Source organism: Aethalodelphis obliquidens, unplaced genomic scaffold, assembly GCF_003676395.1.
Source record: "Aethalodelphis obliquidens isolate GAN/ISIS:26980383/991018 unplaced genomic scaffold, ASM367639v1 scaffold88, whole genome shotgun sequence".
Taxonomy (NCBI): domain Eukaryota; kingdom Metazoa; phylum Chordata; class Mammalia; order Artiodactyla; family Delphinidae; genus Aethalodelphis; species Aethalodelphis obliquidens.
The window spans coordinates 3088075-3112583 of record NW_020838032.1 but is presented as its reverse complement, the minus strand read 5'-3'; the positions used below and the strand labels follow the sequence as shown (position 1 = coordinate 3112583).

Sequence of the window (24509 nt, the reverse complement as noted above, 5' to 3'; positions counted from 1 at the left end):
TCTGTATGTAAGGCTGAGGAACTTCATATTCAGGGTGCTTCTGGGACATGCTCAAGATCACACAAGCAGAGAAGCTTAGTTTGACTGTTGTCAAGGGTTAAGAGGCAGGAGTTTAACACGTGTCAGATTCAGTGCTCGTCATGTAAATGATCCAGAACTCAAGCCCAAATACCACAGGGACTAAAAGCCTCTCCCACTTTTCTGCACTTAAGAAGAATAATGTCTATTCCTGAACCTTGTTTTGCAGATCATTGAATTGGGTGTATTAGTTTGGGGAGATGGTGATGAAAGGCATGTACCTGTACTTGCTTGATTTACAATGGAAAGGGTAGAAAATTACTAGATGACTAGAAAATGATGGATTCTTACTCAGAGCTAGTAAAAGGGGTGGAGAAGAGAACCTGAGAAGTCTGGGTTGAGTGTTGATCCTTGATTGGGAGTGGTGAGAAGGGAGAAGGGGTCACATGGGCAATTTCCCTGTTGTGATGAATAGGGCTTTGAGAAGACAGGAGAGAAGTTTCATATTCTACTGAGTTTGAGAGACTTCAGTAAAGCTCTAAATTACATTTAGGGGGATGTCGGACTTTTTTTTAAGTACAGCATCTTGCTAACGGGCTGAAGGGGTCTAGTTTTGTCTGAGTGAGGATTATTACTTTGCTACGAGTGGAGTATCTCTGTAAAGAGAGATGAGGCAACTCTGGCCCAGGATTCGAACTTCGATTAAGTGATAACAAGATGTTGGCCACTGGCTCCAAACTGTCTTCAAGCATCATTTGATCAGCTGATTATTACTATTATTTACTACTTTTTTGTCAAGCATCCTAGAATAAGATCACCAGGAAATAAATGAGAAGAAAGAAAACTTTATTGGCTTCTATAGCAGAAGGGTTGTTCAGGCAGTTAGTAGAGATTTTATATGTTACAAGCACTTAGGTTAGTCTTAGAGAAAAAGAAACAAGACAACAAGCACTTAATATGTGGAACAAAACTTACTCTCTATTATTAGTTCTTAAAAAGCCTAAGGTAAAGTAAGTCTGGGAAAGTACTTTCTTAAGGTTTCTGGCAATGAAAATGGTTGCTTTAGTCATATAGAAGGCACAAAAATCTTAACTTTTCATCCTTTGAAATACATATGTGTCCTTCTCGCTTCCTAATTTCTACAGTGGAGTCTACTTCTCATCTTTGTGACATGACAGATACATGGTAGGTCAATCAGAAAAGTCAGGTATTACGGAGACTCACTAAAAAGTGATACATGCTTTGCATAATCTAACTCAAAACATATACATTTACATTTATTTGCCAACATTTGATACAGGAACCAAGGATTATTCTTTGAGCTGGGGACATCTGATTGGAATTCTACATTGTCTTCCATACATGAGCCATAGCAATAATATGTATTCTATCCTTTCCAGTATTAATTTCTTTTTAAAGGGAGCAAAATCTTAAAGCCAATGACACGATCAACACACAGAATCTCTCTAGATTTTTAAGATTTTTTTCCTTTAAGCTTTATAGTTCTCCTATAACTATTCAAAGAATTTAACTTAATTTTCATTGAGAAAATTCTCTTGCTAAATTCATCTTTCACTTATTTGGTAATATCTAATTAAATCAGACAGTTAAAATAATAAGGACAACTGACATACACAGGTTTGCGAACAAATTCAAGTGGCTTATGCATCTACCTCATATGGTAAAGGAATCAGGAATCATTCACAGGTTACTTCAGTAGCACCCAACACAGCAAATATTTAGCATGCTGTGGGCAGCAGTTAATACACTTAGAAAAGGAAGTGTAAACAGATCGATCACGGTGAGTTAGGTTGGCCTGGAAGGGCCAGATATGAGTTCACCTCCAGGGTAGAATGAACCTTGCTGGTACCTGCAGATCAGAAAGCTAAGGGTGTTCACAGATAGGACCTGGGTTTCCAGAATTTCCCTCCCTTCCCACCCTGCCAAAACTACCTTGGAGTGCCTATGAGCAAGTGGGGAGCACTGAGGGCTGAAAGGAGCAGCAGGAAGAACATTCCAGCTAGCCACGTGGCTTGGGAGAGTCACTCACACCTTGGCTACTGCAGCAGATTTCTCATCTGTGGAAAGTGAAGTTTGAACCAAAGTAAAACCACGTGGATCAATTTCCTCTCAAAAGTCAACGATTTCCTTGTTTATTTGTTTGAGTGGTTGTTTGTTTTAGTTTGCTTGTAGGATACAAAAAATTAAAACATTGTTTATATACAGCAGCAATAACAGTGTTGAAATTAAGCGGATGTCTTATAATTCACTTCCTCGCCTCTGTAGTGGAAACCATTGCCCAGGACTTCTGACCAGAGCTTTTATCAATTGCTTTTGGACACTGTAGCAATAGGGCCACGGGCTGGCAATCTCCGGCAAAGGGGACACCAAGAGAGAGCGGGCAGCAACTGCCCAGCTCTCAGCATCGCCCCTGACCCCACTGCTGGGCCTGCAGATGGAGAAGAAAGCCTGAAGCCGGAGACCCCTGCCTTCCCTCTTTCGCTCTGAGCTCATGTGTGAGCGCCCTCGAGTCTAAGGAGACCTCTTCCCAAGGCTGGGTGCCAGGGGCTTCCCTGGCAGAAGGAACTGAAACCTGACAAGTCCTTAAGTCCTCTTCCCTGGGCAGAGGCAACGAGGAGGGGTGGGCTGGCAGTACATTTCTATTGTGCCTGTCTCTGGGGGAGTCCCTGGAGCTAGAGAGGCTCTCAGATCAAACCTGCTGTGCTGCGGGAAAGGTGAATGGACCCAGCCACTCTGTGTCCAGACTGGAGGAATCCACTGTGATCAAAGGACGAGGCTTCTGTTATTCCTGGAAGTAAAAGCACAACACAGGGCAAAGCCTGTGTAGACTTTGGTTCTCCCAGTGTATGTCATTTGGGGTAATTCATCTGAATAACCATAATTAGCATGGACAATTGACTTATGGGACGAGAAGATATTTGTTTGTCTCATATGCATATCTTTTCTCCTTCAAGTTTTTTTGGAAATATGAGTATAGAATACTCAGAGGGAAGACCAGGCTCTTCCTCCTCCACAGCCTGCCGCCTCATCACCCTTCCTGTCTCTCTCCTTCTCTCTCTTCCCTTAATCAGCCATTGCATGAATTGAAGTAGATTTTGAGTCTTTATTCAATTTTTTGGAAAAGATATTTATGCTCCCTGTTTTTAATTTTAAAATCAGTTGAGGGCTTCCCTGGTGGCATAGTGGTTGAGAGTCCGCCTGCCGGTGCAGGGGACACGGGTTCGTGCCCCGGTCCGGGAGGATCCCACATGCCGCGGAGTGGCTGGGCCCGTGAGCCATGGCCGCTGAGCCTGCGCGTCCGGAGCCTGTGCTCCGCAACGGGAGAGGCCACAACAGTGAGAGGCCCACGTACTACAAAAAAAAGAAATCAGTTGAGCGTGACGTTTCAGATATCTTTCTCTTACCAAACAAAACAGAAGAGAACGGAATTGTGTCTTTTCTAGTCCCACGTGATTATGATTTTCTTTTAAAGCAGGTCAGTTGCTCTTAACAGACAACTTTCCCAATTCCTGTTAAAAAAAAAAAAAAGAAAAGAGAGTGTTCCAAACATTACAGTCTAAAGTAGCGCAAAAAAATAGATAATGGTGCAAAGCTACATATGTAACTTTAAATTTTCTAGTAGCCATATTTTAAAAAGGAAAAACAGGTAAAATTAATTTAGTGATATATTTATTGAACCCAATATAATCAAAATATTATTATTTTAACATGTAATAAATATTGAAAGTTAGTAATGAGATATTTTGCCTTTTTGGCAGAATTACGTCTTTGAAATGCATGGTGTGTTTTGCACCTACAGTACATCTCAGTTTGGGCTGGACGCGCTTCAGGTACTCAGTAGCCACAGGTGAGTAGTAGCTACTATACAGAGCGTCACTGGTCTACAGATTCTTTTTTATATTCTGAGGCCTAAGTTTTGTGTGATTTCCATTTGTCGCTGTATCTTCAAGCAGAGAAAGCATTTAGAATCCAAGTTTTCTGTCAGATTGGAAGCTGTTGTAGCAGTTCCCACGAGGTATAAAATTTGGTCAAGCAGAAGATATTTCTAGTTATGCCACTTATTTCTTCCCCAACAGAATGTCCATTTTTGTATAGAGTGAGCAGAGCATCAAAGCAAAACTACTTGATTTCACTAATTTCAACTTTAAGTCTCTGAAAAAATCAAAAATTTCCAATGAGAATTATCACCACTCATTACCCAATACTGAAAAAATTGTATATTGCCTTTTGCAATGTTTCTGAATGTGCACAGCACTTCGATAACTTTATAGCTACCTTGCAAATTGATGCAAGCCCAGCTATTAGGTAGAACTTTACAGGTGAAGAAAACTACATGCCACGTGAGTTCCTGACATGTGGATGCTGAAGACAACACCATCCATGGCTTTCCTCACCTTCAGTGTGACTAGGGAGGAGATGTCCTCTCTGAATTTCCCAGGTAACTGATAGAATTTCTACTCTCGCTCACAAAATCCAGTACCTGAAAGTACCCATCTCATTATTTTTATTACAACATTATAACATCTTATCTCTATGTCAGGATTTGGGCAAGTTAAAAAAAACAAAACAAAACAACTGTGACCCATTACATTGCCTATCCCACCAATGTTTGAGCAACTCAGGGCAGAAAACATTCCTGATTCTTCACTGTGTCTGACTGAACCCAAGCAGCAATGTCTGGTGCATCGTTGGTGCTCAGTCCTTTCTCATTGAAGGCAGGAAGCTCTGCCCTGTTCATTTACCTTTTTCTCCTAATCGTACACTTTCTTCAAGACCCGAGACCATACTGGTATTTCACACTGATTTTCATTCTTTCAACAAACATTCATTGAGTGCCTGCTTGAAGCTAGGCATTGTGCCGGGGAGAGTGGTGAAAAACACAGACGTGCTCCTTAAATTCAAGAGGAAGAGGGAAGATTGTGGAAAAAATAAGTGTAATGGGCACTGTGGTTTTGAAATACCTTCCAGTGGGTTTTCCTTCTGGGTATTCTGCTTTGTTTTGTTTATGTGTTTTCCTCCCCTGAAACATATTAAGAATTTAAGAATTTAAGAATTTCTCTAACTTTCTATCTTAGAAAGGCCTATGCTTGGATGTCCATCTTCTTAAAAGCATTTTCCAGACATCTGTGCCTATTTTTAGAAGCTTTATATCTTCCAAGGAATACATGGGAGGATATGGGTTTTGGAATCAGACACACCTGGGCTCAAGTCACAGCTCTGTTATGGTGAAGCTGTGACCTTGATCGAATAACCCAGCCTCCTAGAGTCTTGGTAGTCTCAGCTGTGAAAGAAACAAAGAAAGAAGAAAGGAACAGAAAGAAAGGAAGGAGGACAGGAGGAAAGAAGAAAGAAAGAAAGGAGAGGGAGAAAGAGAGAGAAACTGGAAGAGATAGAGGTGGGAGGGAGGGAGGAAATATCCTTCTTTTAGGGTTGGTGTTGGGGAGGCATGGGTTAGAGACAACATCAGAATATCTGGTGTAGTTCTTGGCACAAAGTGGATATTTAGAAATTGGTAATTATCGTTATCGTCAGTGATCACTGGTTGATTGTCATCCCTGAAATAACCACAACCTTTTCTGAAAAGATACAATTGCTTTTTGTCTCTGGTCATACCCCTGGTTACCTTCTCTGTTGCACTTCCTGTGAGGGTGGTCTGAATGACATTGGCAATTGGTAAGTTAGTCTCTGCCTCTAAGGGGTAGATGTCCTCCTGGCTCCTTCATCATGTGCCTCAAATGTTTTTGAGCAATGGTTCAGTGACTCTCCTTTGTCCTCTGCAAGAAACCCACCTTCCCAGAGATGGCCCTGGAAGGAGGGGGGAGTGGGAGAGCATGCAAGTCACAACTTCACAAGGTACTGTGAGGATTAAAAATAATCCTTGAAAAACATGGCTCCACGGTCTTCATAAATAGCATCAATGAATAGTATTAAATATATTAGTGTGTTGCCCATCCAGTGGGCTGTGGGCCACTGCAGCTGGTAACACCAAGAACGGCCATGGGGAGTGATGAGGACTGTTGCAGATCCTGAAACAGGCAATGAAAACCCAGAGCAGGGTGAGAACATGAGAGATACTCAGAAGAGCAGGGCTGACCAGGACAAGGGAGAGGAAGAAGAATCCACACATGCGCCAGACAGGTGCAAAGCTGGTTCTCTTAGCTCCCTGGCCCTCTCATGAAAAGAAGCTCTCATTTTGATCTCCTTGCCCCACAGAATCATTTTCTTGTTTACATGTTTATGCTGAAGATAAACTCTAGTAAAATGGTGATAGCTATCATTGCAAACTCTGCATCAGCTTGTACTCAGGCAATCCACGTAACTCAGGTCCTTGTGAAGATGATGCAGAACTGCATCAGGCATTGTTGGACAGGGGAACCCTAGGTGGAACGGCCATTACCTGATGGTATGTGTTGACATTTCAGTGCCCAGAATATATGTGTTTTACTCTGGGTCCCTCCAGAAGATGATGCTGAGATAAAAATTCAAGTGCAGTTTGTTTGGGAGGTGAAAACAAGATACACTAGGAAGGGAGCAGGGGACTGACACAAGGAAGGGAAGCACAGAGAGTATGCTGTTAAATCAGCTTCCGCTGGGTGTCTCTGGATCTTAATCCTGCTGGGAAAACTCTAGGAGCCCATGTAGAACCACCACCTGAGGGACAGGGGAGCTGGGGTATTTATATACCAACTGCAGGTAGTCAACAGTTGATGGCTGTTCCCAGGGAACTTTAATTCCTTAGGACTATTGATCATACTGGTCATCATATTTCTAATTTTTATTTTAAGTGAAATGAAAATTGGGTACAAGCACAAGGGAAGAAAGAAGAAAGAGAGTGACAGTTAGGCAGTGATTAAAACAAGATGTCAGAACTCCTGAAGGTCACCTTTACTCCTTATAAAGGACATGCACACGCCTTTCTCTCTGTGTCATGCCCCACTCTGCACTGTCAGGGCCTGAGGCACACACTGCAAAAGTTCCCAGAGCTCCTCAGAGTTGGCATTTTTTCATCCTAGGAAACCAGCTTCCATAATAGAAGAAATCCTCTGAAAGATTTTGACATCGCATAAACATTTCTTTTTAATTTTATGAATTGAAATCTAAACTACAGTGCCTTAGGTAAGTAAAGAATACATACCAACAAAGTACTTAACACACTGCTCCTTTCTTATTATGTGAAACTGAGTAGAGATCTTGCCTGTAGAAATCAAGCACCTAACGTTCAAATTCTGTCCCAGAAATGCATTCTGTTCCCCTGGCTGCTACATCACATGCTCTGACCCCCACGTGACTCAGTTTCCCCAAATGCATGTCATTCAGTTCTCTCAGATCATCCTCTCTCGGGTTCCCACCCTTGAAAGCTGTTGGACACTTTAGGAGCCATGCCTTTGGCTACTATCCAGGGAACAATCATTTCCTAAAGCGGGTTTGTGACCCCATAGAGTTCATGGGAGCCTCCCAAAATAGGTTCCTTTTTTCCCAGGTCCAGCTTTTGCTGGGAGACCTGAAATACATAAAACATTAAAGTCAGTTTCCCCTTTGAAACGAGAAAATGAGTGATTTATTGAAATTACAGGCATTGTCTTGCTCCCTGAAGGAACAGGAAAAAAAATTCTCTCTGGCTACATTGAACTATGTGTCCTGGGGCTTTGGCTTCCCATTAACTGTGAAATAAAGAAAAATTCTGAGCTCACATAGGGATCCTTTCTTCTGTGATTTGTACTACCTGTCTCTTGTGTGGAGAAATTCAATACAACCATGAAGACGCAAGGACTCAAGCGGGCCTTTGTCACTGTTGGAGAGTTTGGACTGAGCCCAAGGCAGATGGATCATCCTTTGTTCAGGTGAAGTGCTGAACTCGGGTGCATGTCTTACTAGAATGGCAAGACTAGTCTCCAAAGTAATGGCACTTAGTCTTAAGAGGAGTGTCATTGACCTGTCTTTGATGGCAGAATTCTTGCATCATCTCAAGTACACACACACACACACACACACACACACACACACACACACACACACACTCTAAGAGAGAAACGGAGAGAGGGTGATCTCCTTTAATTCTTCATATTTAGTTTCAAGCTAGAAGAGAAATTTTTGTTGGGGAGAAAGCTTGCTGATAAATCATTAAACAGTTTGGGGATTTCAGCACTTTGAAAAATGAAAATGTTCAGAGGAAAATTTTTTCCTTGCGTTTCCTTGCATCCTTCCTTGTGTTTCAGATTTGTTTTTTTCCTCATCCGTAACTCAAAAGAGATTGCCCTTGTACAAGGTCAAACTTCTTATGCATTTAGTTTTCACGTCAGATTGTTAAGGAGAAATGGAAAAGCCTGGATTTTGTGGAGGTCCCACATTTTAGGGAAACACAGAATCCCATACACTTTTGAAACTAACATTGCTAGGGGAAAAGTGAGTTATCATGACTTAGGCCATAAAACATTAGGTTGGGAAAAGAGATTTCCCTTGTGAACATAAAGTTCATTACTGACTGAAGATCCCCACATAAGTGGTTTAAAAGTTTCCCACTGTTGCTGAAATAGTAAGTCGTGCAAAGATGCACAGAAGACTGGATATTTGTTTTTCATCCTAAAATATGCTCTCTTTGCCACTTTTGACCTTAAATGGAGCTTCTACCCTCTCTGACTCTCTGTTTCTCTTGTGATCACTGTAGCAATGTGCTCGATGGCTCAGATGTAACTATCATCTTGCTTTAAGCATCTGGGCGTTCAAATAGTTATTGTATTGAGTATTCACACACTCCATACCCTTTCTTCCAGTGCCTCTATGTCTTAAATACACATCTCTTAAAATATGGTTTTTAATCCAAAGACCTAGACAATGATGAGTAATGCATGGAGAGAGGTGATCACTTACCTAATAGTTCACTTTGGTTACTCCATTGCAAGACTATTTGGAAAATCTTTTACTTACCACCCAGTCTCTTACACCATGGAGTCAACTCTCATTGATTCTGGAGAGTTCTGTGAAGAAATAGGATATTGCAAAAGGGGAGGCTGAAAATAAGAGATGACCGAGTTTTGGCAGTCTTGGCAGTTTTGGTTGGCAGTCTTGACAAAATCATCTAGCCCAATCCTGCATCCAATACTTTCATCTGTCTACAACATACCTGGTTTTGCCTAAAAGCTGACATTTAAGCACAAAGAACTCTCTACCCTCCGAAGCATCATCAGGCAGTTTAGACTGCAGTGCAATGAAGGGATCATTTTTCTTAGATTCTATATAGTTAACATCGATCTGATCTCAGTTTCTTAGAGAGTAAGTTTAACCCCATTGAGCATCACAAGTCTACTTGCTGGTGAGATTATCGTCAGTCTGTCTCTGGGGAGCTAAGCAAGACATGAACAGAGTGGCTCAGGTTGTTCACTGATCTATCCCATCACCTACATTAGTCACTCAACAAACACCTGTGGAAAGGACCTTGCGAGGTGCCTCTGCCAACTTCAGAGGGCTTCAGCTGTTTGGGGATGGCTGCTTGTGGTCCCTGTGCTTTTTTCTTCCTCTTGCCATAACTAACAAAGGGGCCTCTGACAGCTCTTCTGTGACCTGGTTTAGTGTCTCCTTCTCATCTGGTTGATTACCTTCTGCTGATTGCTTCTTCTCCTTTCTCCTTCTATTTTCACCTTCCTCTTTCCCTTTTATTTTCCACTTCTCCTCTTCCTCTTTATTTTTCTTCTATAAGAAAGAACTTGATAGATAGGTAGATAGATAGATGTAGGTAGATAGATAGATAGAGAGACAGATAGGGAGAGATGAATGATAGATCATTCAAGAATGGCCCCAATGGCCCTGTCTCTCAGTCATGAGGCTTTGGTGCCGGTGGTTGTGATACACTGAGGAGGTCAACTGAGCACCAGGTGGACCCATTGTTGCCACACCCTAGTCCACAAGTCCGTTGATCTCTTAGATTCTTAGGCCCATCCCAGGGAATTTTGGTTCAGAAATTCTCTGGTGGGGCTTGGGAGCTGCATTTCAAAAAAATTTTTTTCCTGGGGGATTCTGGTTCACAACTAGCATTGCACTGAACTAACCAAAGTGAGCAATAAAAAGCATTTTACCAAATATAATACTGGCCCTTCACCTGGAGGAGTGCCCACTGCCAGGCTTCACATAGGCTGTGTTTAGGAAAGTAAGGTAGATACCTAATGATACAGTATGCTTTCGATCAGAGGCTGAAAATCCAACTTGGGACTTGACATTAGCTAAGATCTGGAGTCACCCATTTAATTGCCTATAGGGGCTAGGCAGCTCCCTTAGGTGAGAAGAGCTAGGTGGGCTGAGATGCAGCTGAAATAAAGACCCTTGGCCACATTCCAAGGGCCAGCCATCATTCAGCGATTCATGCCAGGCAGGAATGTGGACCCCATGTTGCGAAACCTTCTAAATTTTAAATAAGAAGAAATCCAAATGTTTATATGAAATTGCTCAGCTTTCTGATGTTGGCCATTAATGCAACTTAAAAAAAATAAACCTGACTTGTTTCTGGATTCAGCCTGCAACCCAGTGATTTGCTACCTTTGGTGTAGGCTGCCTGTGTTGAATAAGTTTCTGAAAATTATGCTTCATTACTTTAATTGTAAACATTTATCAAGCATTATAACAGTTAGGATAACGTTCAGCTACTAGTAATATAAACCTAAAGTGACAGTGGCTTAAAAATGATGGAGATGTGTTTTTCTTTCACATAAGAAAGTCCAGGGGTAGATGATCCAGCAATACAATTGTGGTTACATGGTTATTCTATCTTTCTGCACTTTTTATATTTCTGCTCACTACCCTTAATACATGGCTTATGTCTTCAAGGTTGACTCATGATCACAAGATGGCTGCTGGTGCTTCAACCATCGCATTCAAATTCTGAACGGAAAGACGAAAGGGGAAAGGGGAGAAGGGTGCTTGCCTCCCAGGTGAGTGAGCCCCTTTTAAAAATTTTTCCTGGGGCTTCCCTGGTGGCGCAGTGGTTGAGAGTCCACCTGCCGATACAGGGGACTCGGGTTCGTGCCCTGGTCCGGGAAGATCCCACATGCCGCGAAGCGGCTGGGCGCGTGAGCCATGGCCGCTGAGCCTGCGCGTCCGGAGCCTGTGCTCTGCGGCGGGAGAGGCCACAACGGTGAGAGGCCCGCGTACCGCAAAAAAAAAAAAAAAAAAAAATTTGTCCTGGAAGTCCTATCTAAAAATATCTACTTGTACATTGACCACTTTTACGTGGAAGGAAGAATGGGACACATTTTTTTTTAACTAAGCCTAATGACATATTCAACACAAGTCTATTATTGAGGAAGAAAAAGAGAACTAATATTGAGTAGGCAATCAGCACTCTCTCCCACAAGTGTCTGTTAGGATCCAGAAGACCAAAACTTAAAGGTGAATATTCAAGAGTCCTTATCCTCAAGAAAGGATAAGCCCAGTGTAAGAGAAATCATGCCGTGTTATAGTTAGTTGTGTACATGCATCTAAGTAGCATACTGATGATATAAAGAGAGTGCTATAGGAACACAAAGGAGGGAACAATGAACTTGCTTGAAGGTAATATCCACCAAGTCTAACTCTTAAGCAATGACATTGTAGCTGGGGAGAAGTCACCCCAGAAACTTACTTGCTTATGGATCTTATTTCTTGATGCTCCCTAGAAAGATGTACTGGAGGGCTTTGAAGACACAGTAGAACTTGGCCTAGTGGAGAAGAAATGAAATGATTTTCAAAGCAGAGAGAATGACTAAAGAAAGTGTAAACATCTCATGTTCATGGACATAAGAGCCTAGGTAAGGTAGAATGGGGACCAAGTCTATGTCAGTTGCTGAGCATGTCACAAATTGAAGAGTATGAGCATTTTAAAAGGCAATCTTTATGCAGAAAGAAGCATAAATATTTTTGGATGTCCAGATTATGATTTTGAACTTTTCCACTTAAGCAACTATGTCTGAGTCATTTCTGTGTCACTAGTACTTGGCAAAGAATAAAATCTTAACAAATGTTTGATGAAAGTTTGATGTCTTATCTACTTGGGGGTAAAGATGGTCTTTTCTGTTTGTAATGAATGAGGCAGCATGAATTCGAGAAGATGCTAGTAGTTATTTTGGGTCCAGGAGGGGCATTTTAGAAGAAGCCAAAATCCAGAGGAAGGCAGACCAAAGTTGAAGATAAAGCAATTCCTGGTTACATTACTGAGTGATGGAACTGAGATTATCTTAAAGTCAGGAGATACTTGTAGGCAATAAATTCCCTTGATCGCTTTCTTCTTTCAATTTTATTATTGCGTATATCAAACCTTCAGAAAAGGATAGAAAATTATATAACAAATGTCAGAAGATCTACAATCCAGCATCTTAAAACTGACGTATTTTCTTCTGAATTTTTTTTTTTTTTTTTGCGGTACGGGGCCTCTCACTGCTGTGGCCTCTCCCGTTGCACAGCACAGGCTCCCGACGCGCAGGCTCAGCGGCCATGGCTCACGGGCCCAGCCGCTCCGCGGCACGTGGGATCTTCCCAGACCGGGGCACGAACCCGTGTCCCCTACATCGGCAGGCGGACTCTCAACCAGTGCGCCACCAGGGAAGCCCTCTTCTGCATTTTTTAAAGAAACCAAATGTTAAAGATGCTGTTGAAGGTCTATAGCACCATGTGACCCAAAGTCCTTAACTGCCATCCAGATGTGGTGTTTAATATTATTCCCATATTGTTGGTTGTTGGTTGTAAGGCCAAGCTGCTGTAACAAAAAGACACAAAGCTTCAGCGGTTTCAAGAATATATACTGTCATTTCTTTATCACTTAGCCCCAATGTAAGCATTCCACGTGGGAGGGTCAGTTCTGTTCCACAAGGTCTATCAGGGAACATAGCTCCTTCCTTCCTATTACTCCATCATTACCTGTCATCACCTGTAAGGCTGAAGCTAGGTCACTGCCACTTCCAAGTTCCAGCCATTGGGAAGGGGCAGAGAGTTTGGAAGGGGCACACCCATGTCTTAAGATGCAGACCCATATGTACTACACATCCCTTCCTAGTGTTTCACTGCAGAGAACTTAGTCACATGAACATACAGCGTATCGCACAATGTGAAGAAATATGAGTTAACTGGGCTACCGAATGCCTGGCTGGGACTCTATGACAATGGAGGAAGAGAAGCCTACTATAGGCCATGCTTTGATACTTTTACCACCTGCACTTGCATATCTAAACACTCTAAGGGCAAATGACAAACTAGCATAAGCCACCCAAACCTGGACATGCCAAAGAAGTAACAGTGAGGGCAGGCAAGTTTCTCCTCAGTCTGAGGTGGGAAACTTCTAAAATCCCATTAATATAGATGATGTTTGCTGTTGGTGTTTGATGGGCACCAATCATCAGGTTACAGAGGCTTCTTTCCAGTCTTTCTTTGCTAAATGCTTTTAATTTTTTAATCATGAATGAGGAAGAATTTATACTTTATGCTTTTGAGGCATCTACTGAGATAATTATATAATTTTCCTCCTTTAATCTGTTAATGGTATGTATTGCATTAAGAGATTTTCTAGTATTGACCAGCCTTATAATTCCTGGGATTAACCTAACATTGTCATTGTATATTTTTAATAACTATTAAATTCAATTTGCTGTATTTTATCTGGGATTTTTGCATTCATGATTATAAGTGAGATTGGCCTATAATTATTTTTCCTTGTACTGTTCTGTCTAGTTTCCATATCAAAGTTCTATTAGCCTGATAAAACTATGTGGGTGGCCTACCTTTTTAGGTCTAGACTCTGAAAAGATCTGTATAAGATGGGGAATGTTTGCTTCTTGAAATTTCCAAAATCTTGTCTGGGCCTGTTGCTTTTGAAGGGAAGTATTTTGATTCCTGATTCAACTTGTTGAGTTAAATAAAGTTGTTTATTTTAAATGTTCTTTAAAAAAAAAATCACATTTAAGGCTATAAATTTGCCTCTAGGTATGATTTTTGCTGTATTCCACAAGTCTTGATCTACATGACTTGTATTGTCATTCACAATTCTCACTGTAATTTTTCTCTTTCACCCATGTGGTAGACTAAGTGATGGCCCCCAAAAGACATTCATATCATAATCCCTGGAACCTGTGAATGATATATGATCAAAAAAAAGAATGCAGATGTGACTAAGTTAAGGATCTTGAGATGGAGACATTATCCTGGACATCCAGGTGGCCCCTAAATACCATCACATGTATCCTTACAAGATAGAGGCAGAGAGAGATTCCCCAAGGTCAGAAGAGGAGGAGGCAATGTGACCACAAAGTAGAATGATGTAACCAAAAGCCTTGGAACGTCCAGAGCCACCGGAAACTGGAAGATTCAAGGAACAAGTTCTCCCCTGGAGCTTCCAGAGGGAACACAGCCCTAACAATACTTTGATTTCAGCCCAGTGATACTAATTTCAAGATTCCGGTCTCCAGAACTGTGAGAAAATATATTTCTATTGGGTTATGCCCCCGGGTTTGTGGTAATTGGTTACAGCAGTCATAAGAAGCTAATATACCCATGAATTATTTGGCAGTACATTTCTAAGTTTCCCAATATATATGTGTCTGTTTTTATTCTCTTTTTTTCGTTAATTTCTACTTTAATTGTATTGAATTGGAACACCATTATTCATATGATATTGCTGTTTGAAATTTGCAGACAATTCCTTTGCGGCCTATACATAGTAAATTTTTATAAATACCCTATGTGTAATTGAAAATAACATATATTCTTTTTATTGTCCTATCCATACTTTCTATATTCCTGTCAACTTGAAGTCTGTTCAACCAATCATCATATTTTATATACATTAAAATATCCCAGTGGGTTTTGGGGGATTAGTCAAATTTTCCTTATATCAGTTTTTGCTTTTTGTATTTTGAGGCTATATTGTTAGAGTCATACAATTTTATGACTTCTATACTTTCTCTCCCTAACCCTCTGAGGCCCTAGTTCCATGCCCTGTTTCCATATCATGGGTTTAGTTACCAAGTGAGGATGGATTGACTCATATCCTGGTCAAGAGGCTAAACTTTTACCGTTTCTTTTTCCTCTAGTCTTATAGATTGGTAGCCTTGAGTCCCACCCAGGTCCTAGTGTCAAGCATTGATCCAATTGATCTGGCCTATACTTCCTTTCCTTTTCTTTCTTTTCTTTTTTTTCCCCATGTAGTAATGCTGCCCAGGCCAAACTCCCAGCAAATACTGCCTTCTTCTGGGCCTGAAGCACCTTGTACTATTTTTCCACTTGTGGTCTTTAGATATATTTATGTGGCTTTTGAGCCTCAACTATACCTTTTCCTTATCCATTATTGTGCTATATGTTTGGAGGAGTGCCCAGAACCTTCTTGCCTGGAAGTACGCTTGTATTGTTTAAACTACATTGAGTAGGGTGTTCTATTATTTGCCACTAAATGACATAGTATTATTCTCTCCATTTTACAGATTAGAAAACTGAGGCATAAAAGCTCAATGACTATCCCAAGGCTACACAGCTCACAAGCAAATGATCCAGAAATTCATTTTTAAGTCAACTGGCTGAAAAGTCTAGGTTCTTTTCCGTTTACCATGCTGCTTCCAAAAGACCATTTCAGGAGTCTTAAAAAGAACAGGGTTTTTTCCACACTTGGGCCAACACAATTTTGTCCCACCCTCCACCAGCCCATTACGCCTCCTCCCTTCTCTACGCTCATGATTCCAGCTTGTTTCATTGATGGCAACACCAAAACCAGATTGAACTGATGTTGCCATCTCAGGGTTTCCTGTTAACTCTCACTTTACTGGCTCTGTTTGGATCCTGTGCTTCCTGGGTGCTGTTGTGGAGAGGACACAGGCTCCCTGTGATTCACAGCTCCTTCATGCCAACCAACCATCCATAAAATGGACTCCAGCAAGCAGAGTGGGTCTCTTGAAAATCAGCTCCTCCACAATGTCTGGATCTTTTCCTGTAAAGGTGACTATATAGCCTCCATCATCAGAGAAAATTAATACTCTCGCCTGCCTTGTTCTCCTTCATTACTTTCCTCTCAGCCTCAACATTCAGCAGATTACAGTCATTTCAAAGGAACACATTTCCATTTTCCAATCCTTTTGTGTAATGTAACTGTCCCAAAATTTGCACCAGGCAATGATCTTGCTTTTGCTGCTTCTTTTCTCTTTTTCCCTCCCATTGAGCTAGATAAGAAACTGCTGTGTATTCTTTTTCCCTTCTCTTTTGGTAAGATGATATTTACCACATTGGCTGAATGAGCAAAAATGGAAGTAGTCCATACCCTAAGAAATCTTCCAGTTTTCACAGCTTACTGTCAGCAGATATGAATACAAATAAAGTTAAAATTAAATCAGCTCCAGGAATGTGCTTTCCAGTATGTATAAACAGTTCTTTCAAGAATGAACTCTCTCCTGACTTAAAATTTTAAAAGGCATGGTAATGTATTTTGTCAGACTAGATGATTGACAGTGATCCCCAAATACAGAACTGAGGGAGTGTGTGGTGATACCAGGAAGCATAAGTAGCATTAAAGCAAGTTCGTTAATGAAATAACGTATCAGAGCAATTTAACACTGAAATTGGTTTCTCAAAGAGCCTTCCATGAAGCACTTGTTTCCTGGGATGTCTTCCCACTAACGGGTCCAGGAACATAACAGACACCTCTCAAGCACGGCTTCAGATTCTCTCAGCCTCAGCTGATCACAAGCCAGTGACTATGGTGTGATCGCTTCTGTGCAGGCTCTGACCCACTTCCTGCAGGTGCCGATGCTGCAATTACACAAAAACAGGGGATGTGGTGAGGACCTGCTAGGCACTTAGACGTGCAGAGCCTGCGTGGGTGGTGAAGGGGCACTTTGACTAATGGTGGTGGAAGCCAGTGGATTACTGCTGCCCCCTCTCTTCCCTAGTAGAAAGACCCCAGATACATTTCCTCCAGCAATTTGAGCTGTCTCATGAGGTCAGGCCACTAACAGCCTCAGAGGTGGCCAGATCTAGGACCCACCTGGCACTGCTCTCCATCTGTCTGTGTTGTGCCCTGCCCTTCACTCTGCCTCCCTGGAAAATAATCCCCAGTGGAAAGCTTGCACTTAAGCCTTGTCTTAATCCTTGTTTTCTGGAAAACCCAGACAAAACATACTCACCTGGGAAATACCATGCATCATTATCCCAGTTCTGAAAAGCCATAATGTCCATCAGCTTCTTAAAGGTTCTGAGAAATTCCAATTGTAAAGAAACAAACAAGCAAAACCAAAAAAAAGCTGCTACCGCTTAACTTTGCTATACGAAATTATCAAAATCATCTCACCATGAAACTCATTTTAGAAAATAACTCTTCAAAACTAGGTGTAAGAAACTTACCCTGGGAAACACAAATATAGAATTTATAGTACTTACGCTGGGGATTTAGGGCTATTTCTGAGAGTCTATTTACATGAATACTATAGCAGGTTGAATGGTGGCCCCCAAAAAGATATTCCCATGTCTTAACCCAGGAACCTGTGAATGTGACCATATTTGGAAAAAGGATCTTTGCTGATGTAATTCAGTTAAAGATCTTGAGATGAGAAAATCATCTTGGGTGAGATGAGTTGGCCTTAAATCCAATGACAGACGTTCCTGTAAGGGAAAGAAAAGGAGAAGGCAGAGTCATCAAGGAGAAGGCCATGTGACCATGGAGGCAGACTGGATTTATGCAACCACAAGCCAGCGAACTCCTGGAACCATCAGAAGTGGAAGAAGCAAGAAAATATTCCTTTTCAGAGCCTTTGGAGGGAGTGCAACTCTACTGACACCTTGATTTTGGACTTCTGGCCTTTCCAATTGTGAGAGAATAAACTGTTGTCTTAAGCCACCCAGTTTGTGGTAATTTGTTAGGACAGTGACAGGAAAGTAATGCAGGTACCATTGTGCTTCATGGAAAAGACACATGGAAGGGAACTGCCTTGTTACCTAGACTTCTGAATTTGGAACTGGCTAAGTGCTCTCCATAGGGGCTCACTTTTATATAGAGGGATTCTGAAGACCATGTTCTTCCTGAGGGCAGAAGAAAGGGGAGGGGCGGCTAAGAGGACCCCAGCACCTGGGAGACTGAGCTCTGTCTGCCCAGCACCTGTGCAGTGCACACATGGGTTCAAAGTCCCGGCTCTTGGTTTTCCTCATTTGTGAAAGGCATTGAGTGGTTGCTAGATTCCCTTCCAGCTCCAAAGTTCTGGGATTGCCCACAGGAATCCTTCAACAACAAGGTCTTCCAATGCCTTTCAAAAAAGGTTGTCAACATCTGAAGCAAAGGAAAGAGGGAAAACAAGGGAAGGACCAAGCATGTGCTCAAATTATTAGGAACAAGCTTCATACATAAGCATTGATTCAAACTTAGGCTCTTCTAAGTAGAAATGCCCAGGCAAGGCCTTTTCTTTTTCACTTTGATTGACTTAAACTTGAGAGGATTATGAGGACTGCAGTTGCTTTTTAAAATTAAGGTAACAGTGGTTGCCATGGCTCACGGGCCCAGCCGCTCCGCGGCACGTGGGATCCTCCCGGACCGGGGCATGAACCCGCGTCCCCTGCATCGGCAGGCGGACTCTCAACCACTGCGCCACCAGGGGAGTCCTCTATCCTCAGTATATTTAAAACTCACCCATTAATTGCCTTTTAAAGTTTCACTTTCTGGGCCTGTTTCAGAAAGAACATGGGCAGCAGCCTCTACTGCAAACCCCTTTGTAAATGTAGATGTTTCTGAAGCTTCAGCGAAGCTGGGACTCCTATCCTCTCCTTGGTCTTTTCTGGCTGGATCTTTGAAGTACTGTGAGCTTTTGGGCATGTGGGGCAGCTCAGACTCTGTCATACAGAGGCTTACTCACCATCAACCTTCTTTTGAAAGTCTCCCTGTTTCTTCTTAGTGTTGCTTTTCAAACCTGTGACCTATGACTATTTCAAGAAAGTCAAGGTGAATTCCTCTCCATAAGTCGAATTGTATTTTAAAAATTTCACTAGATTCATTCACTATTTAAAAGTTCCATGACAAAAGGAATATATATATATATATGTGTGTGTGTATATATATATATATGTATATATATATGAATCACTGTGCTGTACACCTGAAAGTAACACAATTAAGTCAACTATACTTCATTTTTTTAAAAAAAAGTTTCAAAACAAATAAACAAATAAAAGTTCCATGACAAAGCAACAGGTAGTTATCTGCTGTTGAAAAGTGGTCCCTCTCTCAGGGGCCCTTCCCCTGTCTTTAGAGTGAGTTGCACAGAGCAGGGTGCACCTGCACGTCCCACCAGTCTTTTCTATTTCGAGGCTTCGTGATGCCTGCATTCCTGCCTCGGTCAACCTGTCAGGGGGCGCTCTATAGAGTTCTGCAGGACCACCTCCAGGAAACAGCAAGAGATTCTTGAAAATGTGCCAAATGGAAAACACAGAGACAGCTTTGGATTCCTTCCAGGGCCCAGAAAAGAAGCACTACAGATACAGTCATTCCTTCACAGGGACTTGAGAAAATACAAAAATAAGTTACTAATGTCTCTCAAACCTTTCCACAGGGTCAGAAGTAAACAGACTTAGAAAAGAGCATATATTTCATGTGGACGTTTTCACAGGACATTTGTAGGATGTTAGAGTCATGGCCTTGGTCGAGTGAAGAAAGGCCTGGACAGGAAACCAGGGGCCTGAACTGCAGTCCTGATGGGGTCACACTGCAAGTGACTCCTGGTTGCTGGGAGCCTTAATTCCTCCTCTACAGAAGGGAGGGGACACCTGCTTCTCCCAGTTCCTGTGAGGACAAAATGAGATGAGCTGAAATACATCGTTTGTAAAGATGCTATCGGTCATGCACATGTAAAATGTCATTAAGAAAGGTCTCAGGGGGCATTTTTCTGAAAGGGACATCCGACCATTCTTGGATGGTTACATAATTCTCTACCAAGCAGGTAACTGTCGATGTCCAAATTTTTTTTTTTTTTTTTTTGGCGGTACGCGGGCCTCTCACTGTTGTGGCCTCTCCCGTTGCGGAGCACAGTCTCTGCACACGCAGGCTCAGCGGCCATGGCTCACGGGTCCAGCCGCTCCGTGGCATGTGGGATCTTCCCAGACCGGGGCACGAACCCGTGTCCCCTACATCAGCAGGCGGACTCTCAACCACTGCGCCACCAGGGAAGCCCTTTTTTTCCTTTTTTGAAAAAACAAGTTAATTGTGAGAGTCCTCACCGTGACAAGCCCACGTGCTGCAGCCCCAACGTAGCAGTCACTGTGCAGTGTCTGCATATCATCACTGGGATAATGGGCAGTTAAGGGACCAGTGGTGATCTCATGGGGTTATGTCCCCAAATTAGGATACTCAACTTTGGTGATAGAACAAAAAAGTATAACTTCAGAATACTCCCAGCCATGGGAATGTTAAAAGCCTACAGATTCCATCACTTTCCCCCTCACCCCTTATGTCTTGGAAGAATATGTCCTTGAGTGAAACAAGGAAGCTGGACAAATTTTCCCATAGAAATATGCATAATTATGGGGCTCTGTTTCTGTTCAAGAACTTGGCATTAAATGGACCATTGATATACGGCAGAAACAAAGACACCGCAACTCCACATCACTATACTTATTTAAACTAGGAACATTATGTTCCAAGTGGTGGAATGTTAGAACTAGAAGGGATCTCTTTTTCTGGAAATAAAAATCCAAACATTTTATTATTTATAAATGGTATTGCCTGTATAGGAAACCCAAAAGTAGCTGCATCTATATTAATACATTTAACAAGTGCCTATAGCAAGTTTAGTGGACAATAAATCCATTTAGACAATCAATTTATGTTTAATTTTTCATACAAGCCTCCAACTGTTAGAAATACTTGGTGGACTCCATCTCTGCCAGGCTCATCAGCTGAGGAGACCAAGCTTTCCCACGTCTCAAAGAGTTTGGTGTTCATAGTTAGAGCTGCAGGTTTGAGGCACTGCTTTGCACATCTTTTGCAAAGGATAGACTCTGATAGACTCCATTTAAATCCTGGCTTCTCCATTTGCTACTTATGTGAATCTTGGTTTTCTCACCTGTAAGATGGGGGTAATGATGGTGATTATGGCAAGTCGCAATATGGCTACTTGGTTCAAATAACACACATGAAGGAGATCTATAACTAGAACCTCCTTATAGTTGAACCATCGCTATTCACTGGGTCATTGACAGCACGGACTGAAGCCATGTTACCTGGTTCTTCCACTTATAATTGCATGACCTTGAACCTCTCCAGAACTCAGCTTCTTCATCTGTCAAGTAGGGATGATAACACAGGGTTGTAGTAAAGACGAAATGAGTTACTATATGCAAAGCTTTTAAACTAGGGCCTGGCACGTGGCAAGTGTTACTCTTACTGTATTTTCATGTGTGCCCAGAAAAAAGCTGTCTTAAAAAAGAAGCAATCTTAAAGATGACCCAGGCCATCTCCCTCTCATTTCAGGGAAGGCAACTCAGGCCTGAAGTGCCTGAAGTGTTTCCTTTGGTCACAAAGCTGGGTCACCCAGGGCCTCTGGGCTTCCAATTCTATATTTTTCCCATATACTGTGAATATAGGCCTCTATGAAGACTCTGTTATCCTCACTGGCTAGACACAAGAGTCACAAATCCCATGAAACTGTAATTTTTATAGATGAGAAAAATATAACTCAGAGTTTAAGAAGCATGCTTAAAGTTGCATGGGTCTGAACCATCTGAAATCACTTGAGATTCACCACAGTCACTGGAGTAACCACTAACTAGTTATGCAACCTGAAGCTGGCCACTTGGTCCACTCCCTTAAGACTCAAAAGTGTGCTCTTGTGGATCAGAATCACCCAGGAGCTTGGTAGAAATGCAGACTCTCAGGCCCCACCCCAGATCTTAACTGAATCAGAAACTACATTTGAAAGCTCCTTCTAGAAGCATTCCTCTTTTTTGCTCATCGATAAAGGAGGCCAGGAAACAAATGCGATGTTCTAGACCCTCCCTTCCAGCTCTAAAATGTTCTTTTCTCTTTGCCTCTCTACCCCCTACAACCTCCCAATTTTAAAGAAATATTTGAAGGAGGAAAGAGGTTACAAAGACAGCCTGAAGGTCAAGGTGAAGGGAAAGTGGACAAGGACATATTTCTTTTCATCAGGGATGCTAGTTTCTGGGTATTAGGAAGTCTCTTTGCAGGTCTGTGTGTGATGTTTGGATCAAATGATTGATGGGGGCAGAGTCCTCCAACAAGAGTCCGGGGGACCTGAGTGCTGTTCTCAGCTCTGTCCCCAGAAGATAGGAAAGCTTTAGTAACTGACCCAGTGCCCTCCTTTCTAAAATGAAAGAACTGGTTTTCTAAATATTTTTAATTTACATTATCAGTCTATGAAATCAGTTTTTTTTTTTTAAATTTCCCAATTATCTAACTTACCTGTGATGTATTGGTGTGAGTTTCTAGCAGATTCTTCAGCTCTAACCCAGGACTCTGGCTGCCGAGGACGGCGGGGTGCTCTGGTTAAAGTCTTGCAATCACTACCAGGATTCCCACAGGCACGGAGACCTGAGCGATCTTTCTGTTTAGTTTATTTCCATCATTTTATGTTGAATAATTGATCAGGCCCATTCACTTTGGGCCTGAACCTACTTAAAAGGGCCACCTGTTCCGTCAGTCTGCTTGTTCCAGGGGAGCACATGCCGGAGCCATCCACTCACTGATCCCCTCCCCGCCCCCCCGCCGCCACTGCAAAAGTGTGTGCACAGGCACCAGCCCAAAGGCAACCGAAAGAGTGAAACCAAGTAAATTCATCTTTAAGAGACTCTGTCTGCTTTCCTCTGGATTTATCCCCAGTTCTCTGGGCTCCAGCCAAGGTTCATGGCTACAGAATATAAAACCCCGATTCTCAGTCTTTAGGCTCAACCTTTGAACACAGAGTGCCGTGGAGCTCTTTGTAAGCATCAGGCTGCATAAAAGTTTTGTGTTCTCATAAACATAGAAGTTTTAGGAGTTTAAAGTTGACTTTGAAAGTGGCACAGAGCTACACAGAGCTTTTGTTTGCCAAACACTTGCAAATCATTTTCCTTTCACAAAAGCCTTTAAAATGTCAGCAGTCTAAGCATCTCTGCCCACATGACTGTTCCTTCCATGGAACCTGGGCAGTAATTCACTACCCAGGATCAACTGGCCCCTGGACCCCAGGAAGGCTGTGAATGTTTACCGCCTTCCAGGCAAAAATTTTCTGGAAGCATCTGGGAGAAGTGCAGGCCCTTTCACTACCTCTATGGCACTGAACCATTTCTGTGAAGGTATTTTTATTTTAAATAAGTGAGCTCAACAAGCAAAAATTAGTGAGGGTAAGTGAAGTGCGTCAAAATGAAGCAGACTGAGTGAAGAAAGAATAGCCTTTGGATAATAAGATTCTGGTTTTCCTTTTTTTCCTCCCTCTTTTCTTGAGGGGCGAGACCATGGAAAACAGGCATCAGCCTCTCTTTCAGAGCCAGTTCCCTGTGCTCAGCCCATAGATACATGGGCTGAGAACAGACCCAGGAAGGCGGGTGATGGTGTGGACTTTGTTTCCCTTCAGTTACCACATGAAGGAAATAATTCGTCATCTTGCTGCTCCCTCTCTAATCAAGACTCCGGGAAGACTATCATGAATTATCAAGAGAGAAGTAGAGTTTATTTTTATTCCTAAATGGACCAAAGAGGCATGCAGTCAAGCTCAGAGGAGATTAAGGCAGAATGGTGGGTGAGAGGCACATCCAAGTTTTCCCACACACATTGCTCCCTATTTGACTAACACAGTATTCTCAAAAGCAGACGAAGAAAACAGCACATGATTTTTCCTCCAGAAAGGGAAATCTAACTTACATCACTATAGTTACAATTAAATTATACTATTTATAATTAAAGAGTATTCCAAGCACATACTATATTCAACTGAAAAATTGATTCCTGCCTCTAGCCTCTCTTCTCTGCCTTAACAACTAGGCGCTAAACAGGGTTTAAGAAGAATTACCAAGTCACTGCTTGATCATTTGTCACTCTGAGGTTGCTTTCCCAGCTCTTACTGCATCTGATTCTACTGATGAGAAAACTGATCAAGAATGAAAAGCTTTTCTGGAGATTTGGGCTACAGCGTTGATCAATGAAAAGAATGTGTTGGCGGTAGATTTTATTTTACTTTTACATTGAATGAGTTAAAAGAAAATGGAAAAAGCAGAAATTTTTTTCAGTCTAGGAAATTTCCCAAATAAGGCTGATGGACTTAAAGGTCTTCCATAAATAGATGGAAATGAGTTTAAAATCTAGCTTTTAGCTGTGTTTCCTGCTTTTAAACTGTTCATGCTCTCCTCTTCCCTGCAGTTTTCACATACAGGGGAAATTTTGTAAAAAGCTCAAATCCCAAAGGACCCCAAACAGCCAAAAGATGTCACAGAAGCAGTTTCACTTCTAGAAATCTAAATAAACTCATTTATTTTAAAGCCAGGGAAATGACAATAACATA

The 24509-nt window shown here is 42.0% G+C and overlaps 1 long non-coding RNA gene across 1 annotated transcript; it reads right to left on the bottom strand.

Moving 5' to 3' along the window:
- Positions 1-16456: 16456 nt before the first annotated feature.
- On the bottom strand, positions 16457-22546 carry LOC113613451 (uncharacterized). The gene is made up of 3 exons (XR_003430267.1): positions 22436-22546; positions 17160-17634; positions 16457-16785 (listed from the first exon to the last, which is right to left on the bottom strand). It is a non-coding gene; the product is annotated as an uncharacterized LOC113613451 (long non-coding RNA).
- Positions 22547-24509: the final 1963 nt, after the last annotated feature.